Source organism: Panthera onca, chromosome B2 (genome assembly GCF_046562875.1).
Source record: "Panthera onca isolate mPanOnc1 chromosome B2, mPanOnc1 haplotype 2, whole genome shotgun sequence".
In the NCBI taxonomy this organism is placed as follows: domain Eukaryota; kingdom Metazoa; phylum Chordata; class Mammalia; order Carnivora; family Felidae; genus Panthera; species Panthera onca.
In genome coordinates this window covers 101,999,689-102,023,196 of record NC_138343.1, presented here as the reverse complement: position 1 = coordinate 102,023,196, position 23,508 = coordinate 101,999,689, and the positions used below count along the sequence as shown (strand labels likewise).

The 23,508-nt window shown below is 40.4% G+C and overlaps 2 long non-coding RNA genes across 2 annotated transcripts; both read left to right on the top strand.

The window, feature by feature from the left end:
- The first annotated feature begins 770 nt into the window (after positions 1-770).
- On the top strand, positions 771-7,025 carry LOC132667529 (uncharacterized). The gene is made up of 3 exons (XR_009605214.3): positions 771-1,530; positions 5,073-5,338; positions 5,681-7,025. It is a non-coding gene; the product is annotated as an uncharacterized LOC132667529 (long non-coding RNA).
- Positions 7,026-7,033: 8 nt separating this feature from the next.
- LOC145715506 (uncharacterized) lies at positions 7,034-10,450 on the top strand. The gene is made up of 2 exons (XR_014137720.1): positions 7,034-10,156; positions 10,263-10,450. It is a non-coding gene; the product is annotated as an uncharacterized LOC145715506 (long non-coding RNA).
- Positions 10,451-23,508: the final 13,058 nt, after the last annotated feature.

Here is a 23,508-nt window from a genome sequence, read left to right as displayed (position 1 = left end):
ACATCGCTGGCCATGCCACCGAAGTGAGTACATGCGAATCATTCACACCAGGAAAATCCAGGACGCTTTTAAGAAGAAGCAGGTGATCCCTTTTACAACAAAACAATACAGTCCCAAAAATGTAAACAGAGCTTCTAAGAGAGTACAATGGGGGGAGTAGTTATTTATCTTTGCTTCACTAAAAAAATTTCAACACAGATTTTCTTTGAATCTGGAACTGTCACAATGCTCTTGAGCATATGTTCAGAGATGACCAGCCACGTGATTGAGAACCAGATGGAAAGAGCCCACGATACCGTGTTAGGATTCACTGTTAAAGATCATCAGCCAACGGGCGCCTGGGTGGCTCAGTCAGTTGGGCGTCAGACTTCGGGTCAGGTCATGATCTCACCGACTGGTCCGTGAGTTCGAGCCCTGCATCAGGCTCTGTGCTGACAGCTCAGAGCCTGGAGCCGGCTTCAGATTCTGTGTCTTCCTCTCTCTCTGCCCCTCCCCCGCTCCCTCCCTCCCTCTCTCTCTCTCTCTCAAAAATAAATAAACATAAATTAAAAGATTATCAGCCAAGAAGATAAAGGATTTCTGGGAAGACACTTTAGCCAGTGGGGTCAAAGCAATGCAACATGCAAAAATAAAACTTCTATCAGGTTTCAGTCATTTGAAAACAAGTTATTTTCAAATTGGGCACCTGCAGATATGAGGATATGTTTATGTCAAGCTAGAAGAATTTTGAAAACAAAATTGTAATGCATATAGTCAAAGTTTTCTCTACTTTCAAATATACAACCCTTCTATAGAATTCGTCTATATGTATTTAATAACCTCTCGCATATTGCAACAATATTTTTGACTATTGGAATTTAAATCCGTTTCTCTGATTTGAAGCTACTCTCTCTTGTTTTCTGCCCTGTGTTATTCCTTCATTTTTGAAGAAATACAGTGTGTCAGATCTCAAAACTCTGCCAACGAATTGGGACGGTCCAAATGGTCAAGTAGAAAAAGACTCAAGAATGAAAGTAAGAAAAACTCTGGTCTCCTCTCAACTTTATCACTACTTAGCTCTTTGAAAAATGACTTATGCTTCTTTTTAATTAAAATAGAGCATGTGATTTTATAATTTCTAATGATCTGAAACAGTTTCAAGATCCTACCATGTTAATTGACTGTTTCAGATGCTGTTTTTAGGTGACAGTGGGTGGGTCAATATTTATATCCGAGCATAGAGTTCTCTCCTTCCCAAAAGGTTCCGGAGGAAATCCAAATTGCAATGGACAAATAGTACCGGAGGTGGAGTTTTAGTTTCCTTTTCTTTTCTTTCTTGGCATTCTGCTTGATTTCCTAACTTCATTCTGGTTTCTTTGAAGCTATGTTTACTGTTCTTGCTGCCACGGGGAACACTTATCAGGAACCCCTTCATTATTCCACTGAAAAAAAGTTTATTGCACACCTGGATGCCTTCTACAACTATTCTGATGAGACTCTGGCACACGTTATTCCCACATTTTCCAAGGCTCTCCAAGGCTCCAAGCCCTGGTATGTGCTGTTCCCTTTCCTGGTTGTTCTCTACAACCCTTTCCACCCTTTAAAACCGCTCTCGAATATCACTTCCTCTGCAAAGCCTGCCAGAGAACTTCCATTTTTGCATTCATCACATTGCACTGTAATTGTTTGTTTACACATCTGTTTCCTCAACTAGACTCAGAGCTCCCTGAGGTCGGAAATCTTCTCTTGTTCAACTTTGCAGCTTCCTGTTGGCTGCAGGGAAGTCCAGGGCCAGAAAGGTGACCCACCCTAAGCAAGTATGTGACCCTTCAGCAAAGAAGCTTTCCTGCCTTCACGTTGGCCCCCTCTTCTCCATCCCTTGGTCTCACTTATCTTATCTGCTTCTAATTCCTGTTATCTGACAGCATTATTTACTTTGTAATTCATCTGAAAAACATTTTTTCAAACAAGGTAGACAGTTTTATAAGAAAAGAACTTATGGATTCCTAGGGCTTGCCTTAGCACTGTCCTTGCAAGACAGAAGATACTAAATAAATGTATATTAAAGAAGGGATGTATTCCTAGCAATATTTGATTGTGACTATGGACCAGGCGCTGTCCTAGCAGGTTATATGTCTTTACTCATTTAATTTTCCCACTCCAGGGCCAGATACTGTTATTATTCCCAGAGTATATATAAAAAAACGGAGGCTCAGAAAGTTTAAGCAACTAGCACAGATTACACAGTTTGCAAGAAGCAAAGTCAGCATTCAGACAAGGGTGATATGACAGGAAAAAGCTAGTTTATTTCTCAACTTGAATTATCCTCAGGATTTCATAAATAAAAGTTATGCATGGTAATTTAATACCTAAGGGCCACGGATCAGGTACAGTTTTGGTTTCGTACACAGGTTGATGTGTGGTGTTTTTTTCCTCTATTTTGCAAATCTACATTTTATGGGAGTTTGTTTGGGAAAAAGTCCTCCAGGGCTGCTATGCTTTACGCATCTCTGGAAATATGGACAACAGGAGGCACCGAACTGAGTAGCCAGGGGTCTGTCTCCTATGAAACGTGTGCCGAAAGCAGCATCTCAAACCTCCAGATGATGCAGAAGAGTGTGGAATTAGCAGTAGATTTCCTAATCCTCACTTTAACATGGGCTCCATGATTTCTTAACTGACTGACTGAAGCGTTTCAAGGATCCTGAGTTCTGGCTCTTTGGGTAGAGCAGGGCCTATTGTGGAGAAAAGGTGAGAAGAAAGTTTCCTTCCCCTTTCTTGCCCCCTGGGTCAGCTCCCTTAAGGAGTTGTTGCTTTTCACAGTCTCATTCGTCTTTCTTCCACTTCTAAATCTCCACTCCTGTTTCAAGTCATTATCATTAGAGTGGCTCTGTGCCTCAGTTTCCTCCTCTGTAAAATGAGGATAACTGTGGTACCCACCTCACAAGGGAAAAATAGGAGGCGCAGGGTACAACGGGAGCTGTGCAGGGGCTGGAAGAGAACCTAAGGAAGACAGGATGAGTTGGAGACAGTAGGTGCAAAAGCTTTTTGAGTAAAGGAGGTGATGGGTGGGAGAGGGCTGGGTTCTTTCAAGTAGGGTTCCTGACCTAAACAAGAACAAGGCTGGGCTGCTTCCAAAGCCCTACACTTACTGAAGCCGAAAATAAAGAATGTGGATCCTGTTCTGATGCAACCGAAGGATGCCCAAGGGGCTGCTGGGGTAGGCTAGGGGAAAGAAATGTTGTCCATAATCCCCGTTCTTGGGTAACTACCATTGTCATCCCTACTGCACAGACATTCTGAAGGTGCCCTAGTACAATGACATTATTATACTCTGCACCTTTGAATCATTCATTGGATGTTTTCCTATGATGATCATAGACTTTCACCTGTGCATTTGTATATCTAGTAGTGTATTCAGGAGAGGGATGGTTGGCCACACACCCCCAGATTCAAAAGCAGAATGACCCTGAGTCACCCTTAGGAGAGGCAATGTTGGCTAATTTGTTGCTATCTTGATGAGAGTTTCTCTGCAGTAAAATTGCAGCCTAGACCTAGGAGGGACCTCGAGGGTCATATAATCCCTCTTTGGGCTTCTCAACCATTACAGACAGATAAGGAAATTAAAGCCCAGGTAGTGATTTGAGGACTGAGTAATGGAGAAGTTTCCATCTCCAGCTTTGTTTGCCATTAGTTGACCAGTTGACTGTAGATGAATCTTTTTTAAAATACTAACTAGAATGGCTTTTTCTAAGTGCAATGAATTTTAAAAACTGTTAATCTCCTATCCCTGCTTTGTAAACACTGAAGGGCATGGATACATGCTTTGCAGATGGCTTTGTTGTTTCTTCAGTGAAAGGAATTTTCTAAATGACCTTCTTCAGGCCAAGCAGGCTGAGTTTAAAGACAAAGCCAACTAATATCATTCATCTAATTGGCATCCACTCATCTACTCAGAAGGGAGGATTGTCACTGCAAGTCAAAGATAGATGGTGACGGCCTCGGGCATGACACGGTAGACTGTGGTTGCGTTTGAGATGGATGGAAAAGCCCACTGGGCCAGAATTACCTTGGATATGTACAACCCCCAGAGATTCACCCTTCTTAGTTAATGAGCTAACCGTTTCTTTGTTTGTTTGTTTGTTTAAGTTTATTTATTCATTTTGAGAGAGCGAGAGAGTGCGTGCAAGCAGGGAAGGGGCAGAGAGAAAGAGGGAGAGACAGAGAATCCGAAGCAGCCTGCACACCACCAGCACAGAGCCCAATGAGGGACTCGAACCCACAAACCGTGAGATCGTGACTTGAGCTGAAGTCAGAAGCTTACCGGACACAGCCGCCCGGGCACCCCGTGAGCTAAACTTTTTCTAATAGAACCATCTCTAGGAATGTTGACCTGCTGTAGCTCTATCAACTCCTCACACTTCAGTGTGACTTTGTTGAAAGTAGACGACGAGAACCAACCTGACTGAGGAAATGGCAGCAGGAATGGGGAGATGATGCCACTGCTTTGTCCTCCCCAGAGGCATCCAAGGGAAGGATCTTATTATTTCATGGAAGGGAAAGCACGATTATGGGGAAACAGGATATTGGAGAACAATAACAGCAAAATTGGGTTATTTTGCTATTTCCTCAAGAAATAGGATTACTGAGCTAGACAGAAAGAAACACCATGCAAATATATATTTATTTTTAGTGTCTCCTTTTCCTCTTTCTTATTCTTCTTCTTGGGATACCCAAATCAGTATTTTCTAAGGAAAACCCCTGGATCCCAAGTGACCAAAAGCTCTGCTTGGGCTGAAAACACAAAGAAAATTAGTAATGAGCTGTATCTACTAAGAACAAAGATATTTGTTGGGGCTCCTTTCCCACAAAAAAGGTTGGGAAAATTTCCCTACTGTGAATAAAGATGTTTAAAAACAGCTTTATGGAGATATAATTCCATACGATACTCCCATTTAAAGTGTATTTGAGTTTTGGTATGCTCTATCATTAATTTTTAAAAATTATGGTAAGTTATATATGACATACTGTTTGCCATTTTAACCATTTTTAAATGTCCATTGAGCAGAGAGTTTTAATATTTTTTTTTACAGAGAAATTCTGTGACTTCACACTTGCTCAAAATATGAATCTGAAAATAAAATTAATCTCTGGAATATAAAAAAGTCAGTTGAAAAGACTCAATGACATGGACCCTTCTGTAAGTGAGCAGCAAAGCATTAACTGGTCTTAAAAGACTTCCATCAGCAGCCAGGTGCCTTGTGGTTCCCAGGAGTTCTAGATCCCAGACTCCCTCAGCACCATCTTCCCGGAAACACTGCTTCAGGGTCATTACCACAAAGAGAGAAGTGTTCAAAAGGTGAGAGTTTCTCATAGTTTCACAATAACTCTGTCTTATTAGAGTGTTGAGGAAAGTCTCTGGATGATTCTGAGTGGCTCTGGCTAAGAGCTGCTCTATCATGTGGTTCTATTACTCAAATTGTTGATTGCCATTGACAACCATTATCCGAGGCTTCCTTGTTTCAAGAATTCACAGTAGCATAGTTTTTACGCTTTGCCCAAGTTTTTGGTTGAAAATAATAATAGGTAACAATTCCTGAGCACTTCCCAGATGCTGTCTTAAGTGCTTAACATGCATCATCTCCTCTAATTCCTACAACAAATCAGAGAGGAAAATGCCTTCATTATCTCCTTTACACAGCACAGGAAATTGAAGTTTGGAAATATCCAGTAACTTGCTGGCCCAGTGTTATGTCATATGGTTGGTAAGTGGCACAGCCAGGACTTTGACCCAGGCCCCAGTCTTCCTGGTAGGTCAAGACACTGAACTGGAAAGACGGATTCCGAGCGAGATCTTTGCATCGCTGCTCCCAAGTACTAGCTGTGGAAAAATCTGTAACTTTTGTTACAGACAGGTGTATTGGGCAAAGTCTGAGCCAAGCTGGCCCTGAGGTGTTATTGTTCCTGCCCTCCAGTGGCTTTCAATCCGGGAAGAAAGAGTGGTTCTTTAACACAAGGGAGGCTCCAACAAGTTCTAGACTACAGCTACCAATCAGGTCAGTTGGGAGAAAGTTTTACAGTTTAAATTTCTTACCAACTGGATGAATTTTTGTCCCAGATATAATGATATGCAATTAAAAACAGACCAAGGTAAAAAGACACATGCTATGTCTTTTTTTTTTTTTTTTAAGTTTAGTTTGTAATTTCTGATATTTCACACTGTAGTAGCTGCTGAGGTAGGACGCCTTCAGGGCTCCTTAGGAGCTTTGAGGAAACCACGCTTGCTCCACACCCCAGTGCAAACCCACCTCCTCCCTCCCTCTCCCCCCACTATTGTAATGAGTCTGTTTACTCGGGACACTTGAAGCCCAGTTTACAGGGCTGCTACCTGAAGCCCAGTTCACTTAAGGGCTGTGCGCCTCTCTAGGAGAGATGTCAATTATTGCTTTGCAAATTGTATCAACTTCTTGGCCAAATGGCAGTCAGCTGTCCATGTGGACACAAGATGAATCCTGCAACTCAAGAAAGGTAGAGGTATTTGCAAGAGCAAACTTTCAAGGAACAGAACAAACCTGCAAGTGTGCCTTTGTTGCCTTCATCTTTCACAGCAGCAAACGACCTGATACTCAAGAAAGGTATAAATCCTCTTTCGTTCCCCAAACCTATAGACTATTTTCTAAATTGTTTCCTCACCCTTTTAGGCATTGTTTGCCTCTATCTTTCAAAAGCGCTGAAGCGTAAATGTTATTCTATTTTTCCTTAAAAAAATTTTTTTTTAAATGTTTTATTTATTTTTTTTTTTTTAAATTTTTTTTCAACGTTTTTTATTTTATTTTTGGGACAGAGAGAGACAGAGCATGAACGGGGGAGGGGCAGAGAGAGATGGAGACACAGAATCGGAAACAGGCTCCAGGCTCTGAGCCATCAGCCCAGAGCCCGATGCGGGGCTCGAACCCACAGACCGCGAGATCGTGACCTGGCTGAAGTCGGACGCTTAACCGACTGCGCCACCCAGGCGCCCCAAATGTTTTATTTATTTTTAAGACAGAGAGGGACAGCGTGAGTGGGGATGGGGCAGAGAAAGAGGAAGACACAGAATCTGAAGCAGGCTCCAGGCTCTGAGCTGCGAGCACAGAGCCCGACACGGGGCTCGAACTCACGAACTGTGAGATCATGACCTGAGCCGAAGCTGGACGCTCAACCGACTGAGCCACCCAGGCGTCCCTCATAAATGCTATTCTAAACTGTGTTACTTGTAAAAGTAGTTTTAAAATTATTTTTTGCTGCTGGGGAGCCTGGGTGGCTCAGTCGGTGAAGCATCCGGCTTAGGCTCAGGTCATGACCTCGCCATCTGTGAGTTGGAGCTCCGAATCGGGCAGTACTGACAGCTCAGAGCCTGGAGCCTGCTTCAGATTCTGTCTCCCTCTCTCTCTGCCCCTCCCCTGCTCACGCTCTGTCTCTCTTTCTCTCTCTCTCTCAAAAATAAATAAACATTAAAAATAAATAAAAAAAATATTTTTGCTGCCAAAAGTAAAGTAAAAAGTGAGTTTGGTGGGGGTGAGGGGATACATTATTTAATCATGTATTTCAAAACCAGGGATGGAAAAGAAATAATCACTACAGGATAGATATTAAGTATTTACCTAAGATGTTTAGGCTAGCAGAACAACAACATTCTTGTTTTTCAAAGTGTGGGCCTTTGACCACCTGCTTCAAAATCTCTTTAGAAAATAAGCAAACTCCACCTAAGACCACCTAAAGTCAAATCCCTGGGAATAGATTGCAGTTATCTGAATTTTAAAAATCCAGTTTCCATCATTCTTTAGTAGATTGTAGATCTTTCTGTTCTTTATTGATTGTAAATAACGTGCTGGAACATTCGCAGTCATGGGCAGCCGGGCAGCTGAGATTTTCCCCAGTGACTGTCTTTGCTGGCCCAGTGGGGTTTCCTAACCCTTTGTGTTCTATGCACCCCACTGGGAGTCTGGTAAAGCTATGGATCCTCTTTTAGAATAATGTTTTGAACTGAATAAATAAAACACATAGGATTACTGAGAAAAATTATATTGAAATGCAGTCACAAGGAAAAAATGTAATACATGCCTTTCAAAATGAATATACAAAATAATAATGCTTAGTAGTATCTGTAATAACTAACAAAGTTTCAAAGCAGTGATGAGCATAAATGAAATTCTGATGTCTTTAACAACGGATGTATCTATGCTTCTATTAATGATATCTCTTTCTATTACTGGTATTGCTAACGATTGGTTTATTTCCATGTAAAATAGAAGAAAATGACCTGAGCCGAAGTCGGACGCTTACCTGACTGAACCACCCAGGTGCCCCTGTATACCTCCTGAATTCAAACCCCAGCTAAGGACTTCTTTTCTTTTTTAATTTTTATTTATTTCTGAGAGAGACAGAGGCAGAATGTGAGCAGGGGAGGGGCAGAGAGAGAGAGGCAGTCACAGAATCCGAAGCAGGCTCCAGACTCTGAGCTGTCAGCACATAGCCCGACGTGGGGCTCGAACCCATGAACCGTGAGATCAGGACCTGAGCCGAAGTTGGATGCTCAACCGACTGAGCCACCCAGGGGCCCCTAAAGATTTCTTTTCTAGAAAGAGATAGATGGTAAGCACACGAAAACTTTTCTTGCTTCCCAGACACACAAAGGTGCTGTTCTTATTTGCCTTGGAATTGTGTTGGGTGCTTGACTTCTTAGAGACCTCTTACCTGCCCACCTTACAGACAGGTGTCGGATGGGAAATCTGGACACCCAGTGGGCAGTTTTTCCTTTTGGGCCATTCATTCCCAAGATCCCCGGAATAAGCTAATTCCTCTATAGCTTCCCACGCTGAGTTGCTAAGGGTGGAAGAAGATTGCTTACATTACGGGGGTAGAAGCTTAGTCCTCGGCCCTACAGTTGGGGCGTCTGAAACAGGCGTGTGAAAATAAACCATACACGCATTTATTTTTAAAGCCTCCCCCATAGCCGCAGCATATCGGGATTCGTACCAAAGGGCCTTAACTACTGGTGCGTCACTCCATGATGGTGAATGAAGGGCTCAGAGCCCAGAAGGTCCATCTTGTAGGTGAGACCTGGGGCTGCCACACTTGGCCCCCATCAGGGTGCAGAGTTGCTGAGGGAATGTGGGTCCTTCAGTACGACCTCCGCTATTCCATTGGAAGTGACCATCAGCGCCTCCTGCTGGTGGGGTTGTTCACCCGGGCAGGTGAAGGCACAATGAATTGGGCACCAGGAAACAGGTTCCAGGCAGTGATGCTGACAGACTGTGTGACAGCTCTTTTTTCTATCCTGCCTCCAGTTCTTCAGCTAGAATCCAGAGGGTTCTATTAGGCCCTCTTTTATGCAGTGGTCGTATTAGCTGGCTAAGGCTGCTGCAATAACGTGCCACAGACTGAGCACCGGAAGCAATGGAGATTTATTTTCTCACAGTTTTGGGAGCTGGAAGTCTGAAATCAAGGTGACAGCAGGGCTGGCTCCCTCTGAGGGCTGTGAGGGAAGGGTGCATTCCAGGCCCCTGTCTTCTCCCTGTGTGTCTTCATGTCCTCTGCCCTCTACGCACGTCTCTGTGCTCAAACTTTCCCTCTTTATAAGGACAGAAGTCACACTGCATTAGGTCTCACCCCAGGGACCTCACTTAGCTCCATTACCTCTGTAAAGGCCTTATCTCCATATAAGGTCACATTCCAAAGTTCTGGGGATTAGGACTTCAACATAGGAATTTTGGGGTGGAGTGAGGGCACATCATTCAGCCCCGTAACTGCCATCTTTCAGATCTCCTTTCTATTAGACGATCTTAGATATTAGATAAGTGTTCAGCTCCCCTGTAGGTGTAAGGATCAATTCTGAGACTCTTCCACAGGGAAGAGCCAGGGCACTGGTTCTTGAGGCACCCTAGGGACAGCTGCTCTCTCTGTCCTTGGCAGCTGTCTGCAGTGGCCAGAGGAGACTTGTCGGGAAATTTACTCCTCACTTCATAGGGAAGAGGCTAGGAAAAGGTGACTTTCTCCTTTGGGAAATCACAGACGGAGCAGCCGGGAGCACAACAGCCATCATTGCCAAAGGTAAACCGAGAAAATCTTCCCTGTGACAAATCCAAGAACAGCTCGATTTAGACTTTGTGCTGGGGGAGAGGCAGATGACTGATGAGTAAGTTTCCCAGCCCAGGGGAGGGTCAGAATCCCACCTGACCCACACCCCTGCGGCCCCACCTTAAATACACAGAGCTAAGCAACTCTTTTTTTTTTTTTTTCAGGAGAGCACCATCATGGAGCCCACGCCAGCTTTCCACATGCTTACCCTGGATTTTAGCAGTAAATTGTTGGGTGTTCACATAGTGTGTTATTTACTGTATGGCACTTTATCTGTGTTTATAAACCATAGACTTGGTTTTCCTGCCAACTTCAGTGTGGGATAATTGAAATTAAAAAGAAAGAAACCAAGTGCCAAAGTCTGCAAGTCTCATCTGTAAAACAAAAAGGGGAAAAGCAGCTGAACTGAATTTCTAAGTAAAATATGTTGTATCTAATGTAAAACAATTCTAAAATCGTTTTCGAAAAGAATCCTAATGAGGAAGTGTCTTTTCATTACCAAGAAATTGTGCACAATTCGTAGCATATAACCATAAAATTTTAGGGTGACTTTGATTTCATTAACGTTTCCTTGTTTATTTACCACATTAGATATATACCACAATCTATGAAATCTGAACAATTGAAAGTTATCTAAAATTATATTATGCTACAATGAGATATATTATGCTACAAATTATGCTACAATGAGATATGTAGCAATGAGATATGCTACAAAAGATATGCTTTTATCTCTTTTTGAGCTATGAGTTTTTAACTTCTAAACTGTTGCATTGAAGGCTATCTAAAACCCTGCGTCAAGCATACATTTTCCCCCCCACAGATAAAATCCTGTGACTTCTCCATGATAGGCTTCTGTAACTCACTTCTTTTTCGAAATTAAGTCAGTGATTTTGTTCTCATTCAGCCTCTGCACAGTCTGAAATTCAGCTTGAGCTATTTCATTTCTTACTTTTTACACTTGTGTTGACTTTGGGGAATGTTTTTCATATACTCTTTATGCTTTGCTTTTATATCACTCACAGAAAAGGTAGCTGTAACTTACATGTTCAGTGATCTCTTTTTCACAGCGTTCTAATATTAATCTCTTAGACATTCTGCAAATCTGCTATGCTTTAAATTAGCCACTCTGGTTCTTGTCTGACCTAGATACCTAGATTGTAAACTCTTCGGGGTAAGGATCTTGTCTCTTGGTGGTTTGTAATGTGTTCTAGACACTTCTTACCAGATGCTGAGTAATCATAATATGCAAACTGGTGTAATTAGATCATGAGTCTGTGAATGACAGTGTAACTTGTAGATAACATTCTACAGCTAGGTTAGGGTGTGGTCTAGTAGCACAGATAGCCAGAGGTGGGTAAAATGATTAAGCAAAGGGAAAGTTGGAAATAAAGCCATTAAAAGGGTAAGGGAAACCAAACCTCTTGTAGTATGGTTATTAATGCCAAAGAGAAGTCGAGGTGGACTGTCAAACCTTGGAGGAGACTTGTACTTTAAGAGGCGTGCCAAATAGGCTGAATAAGAAAATATGAAAGCTCACTTTCTGCTCACTTTGAGCCTGTTGGAAACCGGAAACAAACAAACAAACTATTCCTCAGGTACAAAAAGCCAATGAATATTTGAAAAATGTGGTGGTAATATCCCGCCTCACTTGGAAACCGATCTGATTAGTCTGTGACCCAAATGTGACTTTTTTCCTGTTTCTATATTGTTATGGCTCTAATCTCCACATCTCCTAGGAGTTTGGAAAGTGACAAGTTAGAAACAGAAATTTGGAGACACTCCTTCTCTAGCGTCAGGTCGCTTCTGGTCACTTCCTCATGGGCATTATTAAATTGACTGAACGGCTATGTTTAAAATCCCCATTAGGTATCTGGGGACCAATATTTATAAATATTGGAAGCCACCTTCTCCACTGTTTTTCAAAAACAAAGGAAGATAAATCAATAGAAAATTCTCAAAAATTGGGAAGAATACAAGTTAAGAAATTTTTTAAAAATTGTGTTTATGTGAAAAAAAAAAAAAAAGCCCTTCCCATGGAGCCCTGGTTGTTACCACCTCTGGTCTATTGAGGCAGTCACCCCCTGGGCATGTAGTGTGATGCAGAGGTCTTCAGTGTATACCTATGGCCCTGAGGGAGGCGGTATAAAGGATGCCATGGCAAAGAAAGCTAAGTGGCTCATCATCTAGCTGCATAAGTGTCCTGAATCCCAGCCTCTCCTGAGGCTCTCATGCTCATAAGGAATTAAAGGGGTGTCAGCACTGGATCCGGTGAGGTCATCACCTGTGTTGACTCAAGCAGCAGAATTGTTAGCGACCCCTCACCGTACAACATGAACTCTGGGAGAGGCAGGCTGGAGAGGCCAATGCCAAGGTCTCAACAGCGTCTCTCTCTGGAGGAACAAACAGGCACAAGAGGACATAAAGGTGACAAAATGAAGAGGGCTAACTTCAGCTTTCTCGAGCAAGCTTTCTGAGGTGACAAGGTTAGATGAGGTTCTCGAAGCAGGACTGGCAAATCTAGGTGATGCTGGGCCCTTAGGGGTTTTAGACCACTTTTTAAAGTCGTTTAAATAAAGTAAAAATAACGTAGGGTGTTATGAACTGAATGTTTGTATTCCCCCAAATTAATACATGGAAATTCTAGTCTCCAAAATGAAGGTGTTAGGAGGTGGGAACCTTTGGAAGGTGATTGGGTCATGAGAAAGGAGCCCTCGTGAATGGAATTAGTGCCTTGTATAAGAGATCTTACTTCCTCTCTCTGTTCTCTGTCATGAGGGGATACATATATGAAGACAGTCATCTACAAGTTGAAGCGACTTCTGAGCCGAAGTCGGATGCTCAACCGACTGAGCCACCCAGGCACCCCTAAAATTAGAGCTATTTTAAAATATATTATCAACAACAGTTTTCAAAGATGCCACACTTTCTAAAGCTTAATTTCTGAACACAATGTTTGAAATATTTGAATATTATTGTATCCTTCACAATTTAAGGTCTTAGTAGATAAGCTTGTCATCCTTATTTATAAGCCTATTTGACATTTTTATGGTTAAAAGGTAAGGCTTTTTGTGTTTTGTTATAAAGCAGTCCCTTCACAGATATTTATAAAGGAACCAAAAGCAATATTATTTGTCACACAACCTTCTTCTTTGTGTGTGCCTGGTAGTTTGGGCAGAGCTTAGAAAACTCAAAGCTTTGGAAATCCAAATAACACAGGAGGTTTGAAGTGTTAAAGTGATACTTATTTGCAGGAATGTCATGAGTGAACTAAGGGAATAAGCAGATGTGTATATACGTAGATGTATATACACATACGCATGCAATTAAATACATTTTCCTTTCTCTATAATCAGCATTTTATTTCATTTTATTTTTGATTCTCACCACACAGATTGTGAACTGGAATCACACATTTCTTCCCTGGGATTCCATGAAGTATAAAGCATATAAGAGTTGAGGAGGAAGATTTTGGGGCCAATATTTTGCGATAGCTTCTTGGGATCAGTTCGTCATGTCTGACATATTTGGAGTTCCTTAGTTGTATGGAACCAGCAACCTTCCAACATTACCTTTAAGATTAATGTCAACACCTTATTGAGGGGTCAAGATGCCATAAATCTATGCTTCCCAGGAAAGTCCAGCAGGCAGCCTTCCCTGACTGGGCTCACCCCCTGGAAATCATTCATTCTTTTTCATCCCCTCAGCATTTATAGTTTCCACTTGGATTTAGTGCTTTTCTGCATAGTCATTTCCCAACTATCACATATGGTTTTATCCCTGTTACCTTCCCCAAATTATTATTTCCAAGGTTATAAACCACCAAACTTCCTGTCACCAAATCCAACGAGCACTGCCAATCAGTATCTTGTCTGTTCATAAGTTTTCAATGCTGTTGATCACGCACTCAGTCCCCAGGCTCCTGTGTTGACATTCGGTGGTTGTTTACCCCTTCACCTCGTGGGTATTCATCTTTCATCAATCCTTCCATATTGGGTTGCCTCTCAAACCTGCTCTTCATCCTGAATTTGCTGTCTTAGTGACAGGACCCATCCACCCATGGTGGTGTCGGTGGTACCATATTGTCTGATAGGTAAGGCAATTAGACATACTTAGCTCCAAACTTACGTTTGCTGCTTTGTGTGCTCTTGTGAAAATTACATCTCTGGCTCTGTATTTTTCATCTGAAGTTGAGACGGTAATACCTGTGTCCCGGTGTTATCATGAAGCTTAAATAAGGTCATGAATATGTACAACTTGCACAATGCCTGGTACGTAGAAAACATTTAACAAGCATTAGGCATTCCTTTATTTTTTCCTGCTTGCCTTACCCAGAAGCTTAGAGTCATCTTAGATCCTTTTCTCTCTATAATTCAACTCCATGATATAACTCTTCACAAAGTGCTATTGATTCAACTCCCTAAAATGTTCTCAAAGGCATTTCTTCCATCTGTGCTCATGGCTTCATCATATGTTGCCTGGGTCACAATTTCTCTGATCCGCTCGTAGCCAAATAAAGTTTTCAAAATGCAGATCTAATCTTGGCTGGGCCAAACTTAAATCCTTCAGTGGCTCCCTGCCAAGTTCACAGTCAGGTCTGCCTCCATAGGGTGGTAGGTGGAGTGCTTCCTGGTCAGGCTCTCCACTATCTCTTCACAGTTAACTCCTACTACTCCCCACTGCAAACCACACTTGGGTTTTCTTGAAAGTTTCTTACTTTCTATACCTTCCCACATCTGGTTCTCACTCCCTAGCCTCTTCTCATTCTCTGATTCATCTGATTAGCCCCTAGACTTCCTTCAAAGTCAGCTCAGGCTTTACCTCCTCTGGGAAGGCATCCTGATGAGCCAAACTGGGTTAAATGACCTTTTTTCCCCCTCTGTGCTTCCCATCGACATACGGATTGCATGGAATTTTTACAACAAAATTTTTATTTTTTAATTTACATCCAAGTTCGTTAGCATATTGTGCAATAATGATTTCAGGAGTAATTCCAGTGATTCATTCCCTATGTATAACACCCAGCGCTCATCCCAACAAGTGTCTTCCTTAATGCTCCTTACCCATTTAGCCCATTCCCCCTCCCACAGCCCCTCCAGCAACCCTCAATTTGTTCTCTGTATTTAAGAGTCTCTTATGTTTTGCCCCCTCTCTGTTTTTATGTTATGTTTGCTTCCCTTCCCTTATGTTCATCTGTTTTATATCTTAAATTCCACATATGAATGGAGTCATATGATATTTGTCTTTCTCTGACTAATTTCTCGTAGTATAATACACTCTAGCCCCATCCACGTTGTTGCAAGTTTCATTCTTTTTGATCACTGATTAATAAATACTCCATTGTATCTTCTTTATCCATTCATCTGTCAATGGACATTTGAGCTCTTTCTGTATTTTGGGTATTGTTGATAGCGCTGCTATAAACATTGGGGTGCATGTGCCCCTTCAAAACAGCACACCTGTATCCATTGGATAAATATCTAGTAGTGCAATTGCTGGGTTGTGGGGTAATTCTATTTTTAACTTAAAATTTTTTTTAATGTTTATTTTTGAGAGAGAGAGAGAGAGAGAATGAGTGGGGGAGGAGCAGAGAGAGAGAGAGAGAGAGAGAGAGAGACAGAATCCGAAACAGGCTCCAGGCTCTAAGCTGTCAGCACAGAGCTTGACGCGGGGCTCAAACTCACAAACTGTGAGATCATGACCTGAACCGAAGTCGGACACTTAACCCACTGAGCCACCCAGGCGCCCCTATTTTTAACTTTTTGAGGGAACTTCATACTGTTTTCCAGAGTGCTGCACCAGTTTGCATTCCCACCAGCAGTGCAAAAGAGATCCTCTTTCTCCGCATCTTTGCCAACATCTGTTGTTGCCTAAGTTGTTAATTTTAGCCATTCTGACAGGTGTAAGGTGGTATCTCATTGTGGTTTTGATTGATATTTCCTTGATGATGAGTGATGTTGAGTATTTTTTCATGTGTCTGTTAGCCATCGGGATGTCTTCTTTGGAGAAGTGTCTATTGATGTCTTTTGCCCATTTCTTCACTGGATTATTTGTTTTTTGGGTGTTGAGTTTGTAAGTTTTTTATAGATTTTGGATACTAATGCTTTATCTGATATGTCACTTGCAAATATCTTCCTCCATTCTATTGGTTGCCTTTTAATTTTGCTGGTTGTTTCCTTCACTGTGCTTTTTATCTTGATGAGGTCCCAATAGTTCATTTTTGCTTTTATTTCCCTTGCCTCCAGAAACGTGTTGAGTAAGAAGTTGCTGCCACCTAGGTCAAAGAGCAACTTTGCTTTCTCCTCGAGGATTTTGATGGCTTCCTGTCTTACATTGAGGTCTTTCACCCATCTTCAGTTTATTTTTGTGTATGGTGTAAGCAAGTGGTCCAAGGTCATTCTTCTGCATGTCACTGTCCAGTTTTCCCAGCACCACTTGCTGAAGAGACTGTCTTTATTCCATTGGATATTCTTTCCTCCTTTGTCAAAGATTAGTTGGCATATGTTTGTGGGTCCATTTCTGGGTTGTCTATTCTGTTCCATTGATATAAGTGTTTTTGTGCCAGTATCATACTGTCTTGATGATTACAGCTTTGTAATACATCTTGAAGTCTGGGATTGTGATGCCTTCAGGTTTGGTTTTCTTTTTCAGGATTGCTTTGGCTATTTGGGGTCTCTTCTGGTTCCATATAAATTTTAGGATTGTTTGTTCTAGTTCTGTGAAGAATGCTCATGTTATTTGATGGGGATTGCGTTGAATATGTAGATTGCTTTGGGTAGTATCGACATTTTAACAATATTTGTTCTTCCAATCCATGAGCATGGAATCTTTTTCCATTCTTTTGTGTCTTCTTCAATTTATTTATAAGCTTTCTATAGTTTTTCAGTGTATAGATTTTTCACCTTTTTGGTTAGGTTTATTCCTAGGTATTTTGTCGTTTTTGGTGCAATTGTAAATGGGATAGATTCCTTGATTTCTCTTTGTGTTGCTTCATTATTGGTGTATAGAAATGCAACCGATTTCTGTGCATTGATTTTATATCCTGTGACTTTGTTGAATTCATGGATCAGTCCTAGCAGTTTTTTGGTAGAATCATTGGGGTTTTCCATATAAAGTATCATTCGTCTGCAGAGTGAAAGTTTGACTTTCTCCTTACCAATTTGTATGTCTTTATTCCTTTGTGTTGTCTGATTATTGAGGCCAGGAGTTCCAGTACTGTGTTGAATAATAGTGACAAGAGTGGTCATCCCTGTCTTGTTCCTGACCTTAGGGGGAAAGCTCTCAGTTTTTCCCCATTGAGGGGGATACGATATTGGGGGGGGGGGTCTTTCATATATAGCTTTTATGATCTTGAGGTATGATCCTTCTATCCTTACTTTCTTTAGGGTTTTTATTAAGAAAGGATGCTGTATGTTGTCAAATGCTTTCTCTGCATCTGTTGAGAGGATCGTGTGGTTCTTGTCCTTTCTTTTATTGATGTGATGTATTACATTGATGTTTTGCAGATATTGAACAAGCCCTGCATCCCAGGCATAAATCCCACTTGGTTGTGGTGAATAATTCTTTTAATATATTGTTGGATCCAGTTGGCTAGTATCTTGTTGAGGATTTTTGCATCCATGTTCATCAGGGAGGATTACATGGATTTTTAATTGCCCAGCTTCCCTACTAGACCACAAGTCTCTTGGGAACATGTTATATCTTCTGGATATAAAAATTCCTTCTATATACTATGTCTTAATCTGTATATGTTGAATAAACTGGATGTTGAGTAATTCATTATCATGTAATGAATGTTGAGTAAATGGATGAATGAATGGATGGATGGATGGATGGATGGATCAATGAATGACCTGAAGTTTTCAGAATTGGCCAGACTGGCAGGCACTCAGGTCTTTTCACAGTTGTTTTCATATCTATATCTACCCTTCTCTATCTATCTAACTTTGCCCTCTCTCTCCTAAAGTAAGTTTCCAGAATTTGCATCCCTTTAGCACTCCATATATGTATTTATATTAACAATTTCTAGCATGCTCCTGACAAAGGATTTAAAGAAATTAATGTCAATGTCACTTCTCATCAGAGTTTAGAGTCTAGACTCATCAGTGAGTTCTGGGGCCATGGCCTTGTATGATTTACCTGTGCATTGAATATGTTATTAAGCCTATTTACAGAAGATGAAATCTACTTACAGAGGTGAAGTGACTTGCTTGAGCTTATAGACCACACAGTGGCAGAACTAAGATTTAATTTCCAAATGCCATGCTACTCTATACCCCTCCTGAGAGTAGAAAATAAAGTAGAAAAAGAAAAACATTATATTCATTTCAATTTTTATTCATGTAACCACTGGATCTAAATTAATTATACTCTAATTTCCTGGTACTTAACTGATATATGTAGTTCTCATTAGATATTTTAGGCTGAAGTTATTATTTCCTTTAACAATGGCAAACCAATATGAACCACTCCCTTCTTGTGTATGATCAGTGAGGAGAAAGAAAAGAAGTAGATTACAAAGGTTTTGTTGGCTTATGGTCTATTTCATATTTTTATCCACAATAATAAATGAAGTATATATTATTATTTCTGAGACAGTTGTGTTCAAGAGTTGTGGTTGACAGCAGAAAAAAAAATACACATATATTGGGATAAAATTAATTGTTTTACCTGAGTTGATGTTGGGTCCTAGATGACAAATAATTTCCTTTTTTGTTTCTTTTTTTCTTTCTTTTATTAAACCTTTGTTTCAACCCCCTTTTTCTGCAATACTGTAGGGAGGCTTCTAGACAAAGGCCTTGTTTGGGTAGTTAATGGCCTCACCCGGACAAGTTCCCACCTTATCTTTCATGTCCTTTGTGTACTCTAGACAAATAAAACAGATGGGGACTGGCGTTTTGAGCCAAAGAACACAGTGCAGTTGGAAATACTTGCCTCATGTAGCCACAGCCATGTTTATTGTTGTTCTAGATAATAGATGCTAAAACACTACGGAGTGGAAGATAGGGGTCCCTAAACATACCACACTCTCTCTCACATCCACAGCTTCGGTCATGCTGCTGAGATCTCTGCGGGGTTACCCTTTTCTCTGGCCTTGTGAACTCCTTTCCATCTTTAAAACCTTAGCTCCTCTAGGAAATGTTTTCCAATGTGCCTCTTTAGAGACGGTTGCTCTTTTTGGTCAGTCCACTTTGGGTATAACTCAGAGGTACCCACCACCTTGAATCATAGCTATGTCCTTGCACATCTGTGTTCTTCACTTGGTTATGAGCTCTTTGGGAGCAATAGACAGTGACTCACAACCAAAACCTCAGAGCCAATTCAAGGTGGACCTGGCACCCAGTAGTCACTCAAATGTTTATTGAGTAAATATTGAATAAATGTGAAGATCTGTTCTTAGTTTGAGATGATGTAATATGTGTAACCATTGACTCAGATGATAATAGCTTTTGCTGATCAATTAGGTTATGTTAAGAAAAATGACAAAGGTTCTTTGCATTTTTCCAGAGTATATTGAATGCAATTATTATAAAGCCCAGATGAACATTTGATTGAAATGTGTTAGTTCCACAGAGCAGGTTGGAGGTATAGAATTGCATAATGGCTAACATAAGCAAACTTTTCATTTCCGGAGTCTCCAGTCATCTCTTCTAATCCAGGCTTGATGTAAAGGTAGAGAATAGAAAATCAGATGAAGCACTGTTGATGTTTAAGAGAAGTGAGCCAATGAGTTTAGAGTTTTTATTTGTTAGACTACCACCAGGAGGATTGGTTCTGATTGGGTGCTGCTGACATCAGTCTCAGACTTGCTTCTTGGCTCTCATTTGGCATAGAAGAATGACAAATAGGGAGATCTAGGGGAAACACTATCCCAGGGTATAAATTTTTGCTTCTTAGAGAGACAGTACCCTCTTTCCTGATGGGATGAGGGACCCTACTTTGTCGAAACTATTTTGGAAAGAACAATCAGTTCGGTATACTCTGATTTCCTCTCTGTTCAGGAATGACCATGATCCTTAAGTCATGAGTATTTAGTCAAAGTGCATTGAGCATTCATTGTTTGAAAATATAGTGAGTACTTTGAACAAATGGCAATAATTACATAGACTAGCATTATATACATGATAATGTGAAATTCACTGCTACTGATTTTACTTAATAGTATTTAACTCCTTTCTTGGGAATAAATTTAGTTTGCTTCAATCTAATTGAGATGCTTGTCTTAACTTACTTAGTGCTCAGCAAGGTGCCTATTGAAAAAAGCAAAAGAAAACTGATAGTAAACCATAAGTTCACTGGACGTGTGCGTGCCTAAAGCAGCGTTAGAAAAATGTCTTAATGCTTTTTCATTAGTCGTTCATTTTTTTAAAACTGTTGTAAATATCAGCGGCTGAATATAGAAAGAGGAAACGGATATTGATAAGTAAGAAATGTTCTTGATTCTTGAGAAACAAATGCTTGCTTGTTTCACCTTTGTATTTCCTACAGCCACCTGCCAGGCTACTTATTGAAGTCTTTATAGGAAGGGTCTCATGTGAGAGAAACAATAAAATGAGAATATTTTATAATCAAAACTCACCACAGTTCTTTTAATTTACTGTTTGCCATTGAGTCCTGCAGAAGGCATGGTAGTGAATTAAGGGGAAAGTATTTTAAAAATGTGTTCATTTTACTCACCTTTTAAGTGAACAAACACTTTGGCTCTGACTCACTTCCCCAATTTTATGTTACCTGAGCACTGAATGTCTCTCTGATTTTTGTTGTCTTTCTAGGATAAGATAACGCTTCTAAATAATCAAAAATCTGTTTTCATCTTTAAGGATTTATTTACATAAAATGTCATTAAGGTATAATTATTAGAATAAACCTCCTCAACACAATTATGGAGAGAATTATGGAGAGACTCTGGGTCTAAAGATCTGTTTAGTTTAAGTCTTGACATGGCCATTATTTTATGATCACTTTTGTGATCTTGGGAAAGTGATTTATCTTCTCTGAATCTCAGGTTTCTCAACCATGAAATGGGATGATGATACTTCACAGTGATTATAAGGGCTGGATGAGATAATGTCACAAAAGCAGAACTGCTTGTAAATTCCAACTGTAAGGCTTTCAGAGTTTTTTCTGCTATGGCATAGGGAAAATGTCTAGATCATTTTTTTATCCTCAACACTTAGCAATGAGCAAGTATACAGTGGGCCCACAGAAATGTATGTGGAAGGAGTGATCAATGTCACAGGTGCTTGCTTCATGTCAAGGCTTCCTCACCCATCTGAAAACTCTTCTGGGACCAACACTGAACTTATTGGGGGTGTTCCTCACAAATCCTGACCCTGTGTCTGGCATACGGCAGTTGTCTCCAAGGGAAGGAAGGAAGTTGTCCTGAAGGAAGGAGAGGCAGCCATGTTGGCAGCACGCTCTGCTTCTGAAGGAAGCAAAATAATCTAGATAGCACATATATTTGGCCATTTTTTGTAACTCCATCAGTCAACAGAGAGGTCTTTCAACTTCTCTAGGGATACGGAAATCTACACAAGCATTTGTATGAAAGACGCATGGCTAATGCTGGAAATAATAAATAATCCCAGAGAGATTGTGAGTGTTCTATCCTAAGAACTTCAATAAAATTTATAAAATGGTTTCCAGAATAAAAGGTATCCTCTAAGGGCAGTAATAAGAATCCATAATAAAACCAACAAAGAATTGGAAGAGAGCACTTATTGTGGATAAACAAATTAGCTACGTTTGCCCAGCTGCATTTTTCTCCGGCTTTGTAAAAGACGTATGAGCCAGGGTCATGGCATACGAGAATACCGCTGTATTCTTAAACCAGACCCTGTGCAGCTCATCTAATCACTTTTGTTTCTATATTGGCATAAAATCCAGAGTAATGTACTAAAGATATGGATTCTAATTCTTATTCTGCCACTAACTTATAAAATGAAGAAAAGCAAGTCAATTGATTCCTGTGTGCCTTAATTCCCTAAACTCTACCACGGGTATTACAAGTATGTTTGTTCTAAATACCTCCAGGGTGTCTGTGATGATTAAATGAGGGAATGTAAAAAGGTATTGGAAAATAAACATTAACATCTCTTTATCCAGACGTTTTGCAATCCCTAGGGAAATAGCAATTGCCAATTACAAGCCTATATGGTTTCTTTCATCATCTTCAATGAAGATACTCCAACTGCCATGCCTTCGACTTCAGCTGCTATGTTTCCTCTCCTAATAACTATGTTGTCTCAGTGTCTGATATTTATAAGTCTATCCTGAAAATCACCTCCTCGGCTGATGGTTCACCCTTGTGAAAGTTGGAGCATTGGCTGTTGAAAACCATAGTACTAACATTTGTTTCTTATTTTTTTTTTTTCAGTAACCCTTATTTAAAGTTTTTATCTCCTTGCAAAGGGAGTGTCTGTCTTGTTCATTACTTTATTTTCTAGCATAAAGTTGAGCGCACAGTCTGTGTCTAGTCAATATTTATTAAATACATGAACAAACTCTATATTATTGGCTGATTATTCTGAAGAAAAATTTTAAGCACCTTACTAGGTTCCTTGAAAAATTAATGATTAACTTAGGAGGAAGAAATATTTGAATGGATGTGATCGGTCATCAAATAAATACTCAAATCATTAGATTGAGAATCATATGCATGAACTGCTAATTTGTTGGCTGTTGTCTGAGCTCAGGCTCCATGGTGGACAAGCCAAGAAGAGGTCAAATGGTACAAAACCCAGTGAGGTCAAATGGTACAAAAGTCCATAGGTGGAATTTTGGGGGACATATGAACTCAGAAAAGTTACTATTTCTTTCTCTGTGTGTCTCTCTTTTTTTTTTTTCTTACTAGTGAATCATATTTTCACAAAGATTTAAGAAATGTAGTTGTACATTAGATGGAGATTTTTGATGTATGGGTCTTCATTTATTGAACAAATATTCAAGTTCCTTTTATTTATCAGAAGTCAGACTACATGTTCGAAGTCGAAGATGACTAAGAAAGACCTTGTAGGTCTTACTGTAAAACTACTGATGCAGATTAATAAACAGGCAAGTGCAACCTTTGTGATAAGAACCATTGGAACACATAATCGAGTTACCTTATAATGATTGGACTGGGGGAGCCTGGGTGACTCAGTCAGCTAAGCATCTGACTCTTGGTTTCAGCTCAGGTCATGATCTCACAGTTCATAAAATCAAGCCCATGTCAGGGCTTGGGATTCTCTCTCTCTCTGTCTCTCTCTCTCTGCCCCTTCCCAACTTGCACTCTATCTCAAAATAAATAAATAAAATTAAAAAAAAAAGATTATGCTGGAAGAAAGAGTCAAAATAGGCTTTCAAAAAAGAAAAAAAAAGCCTTCTAGAGGAAATACTATCTAAGTACAAAATGGAGGGAAAGATTGCCAG